The sequence below is a fragment of the Bactrocera tryoni genome, unplaced genomic scaffold, assembly GCF_016617805.1.
Source record: "Bactrocera tryoni isolate S06 unplaced genomic scaffold, CSIRO_BtryS06_freeze2 scaffold_25, whole genome shotgun sequence".
Taxonomy (NCBI): Eukaryota; Metazoa; Arthropoda; class Insecta; order Diptera; family Tephritidae; genus Bactrocera; species Bactrocera tryoni.
Genome location: NW_024395977.1, coordinates 20,311,591 through 20,312,457, shown reverse-complemented (window position 1 = coordinate 20,312,457; position 867 = coordinate 20,311,591). Strand labels below are relative to the sequence as shown.

The following is an 867-nucleotide window of genomic DNA, read 5'->3' as shown; positions in this document are numbered from 1 at the left end:
TTATTTTCTCATGCATTTCAGTCGATTTTTGTATAGAAATTTGACCGGCGTAGAAGCAAAATGCGAAACAATCATACATATATTATGTCGTTTGCACATTTGTCTGTATGTTTGCGAAAGCAAATGTTCTACAAAAGCATATTTCTATACTTAAACAAAATTATTTGAACCATCGTATATTTCTTACATGCATAACCAAACCATACTTAAGACAACGCCACGAAAGTGTCAATAGTGGTGTTGGTGGTAAGCACATAAGAAGTCACAATGCGAACGCAGGTTCGAATCTCTACGGACTTAGTCTTTAATTTTTGCATTTTAACATCGTAATACTATACTAATAAATATTTTTCTTACTAATAGAAATTAAATTTATCACAGCAATATATCTAATATACATATACATAATATTGCTGTGATAAATTTAATTTCTATTAAAATATTTATTAGTATAGTATACGATGTTAAAAGGCATACATCTTTCTATCCTATCTTGTGTATCTGCACATGCTCATATGAATGTGTGTATACGCATGTGCGCGTTCAGAAATTCAAAGAATTCGCACAAAAAAAAGAGAGACGAAAGAAATAAGTCACATAAAATAGTTGAGAATTCGCAAAAATGAAAGACAAACGAAAGAAAAATAATGCGCAAGCATACATAAGCGTACTATACTTATTGACCGCATTATTTTTGCGTAAAACCTTGGAATTTATTCATTAAAATCACCGCTCAGAAGTCGTTTAATCCGTTGTAAGCGAGCGATTTTCGAAGAAACATCACGATATACCTTGTCATCACGGCTCGATTTCCAAAAAATTTAAATGAAGACTAACTATAGAAATGATCCTGTAAAGTATAGCCCC

At 31.6% G+C, this 867-nt stretch overlaps 1 pseudogene; it reads right to left on the bottom strand.

Annotated features, from left to right (window-relative positions):
• Positions 1–728: 728 nt before the first annotated feature.
• LOC120780992 lies at positions 729–867 on the bottom strand (annotated as a pseudogene).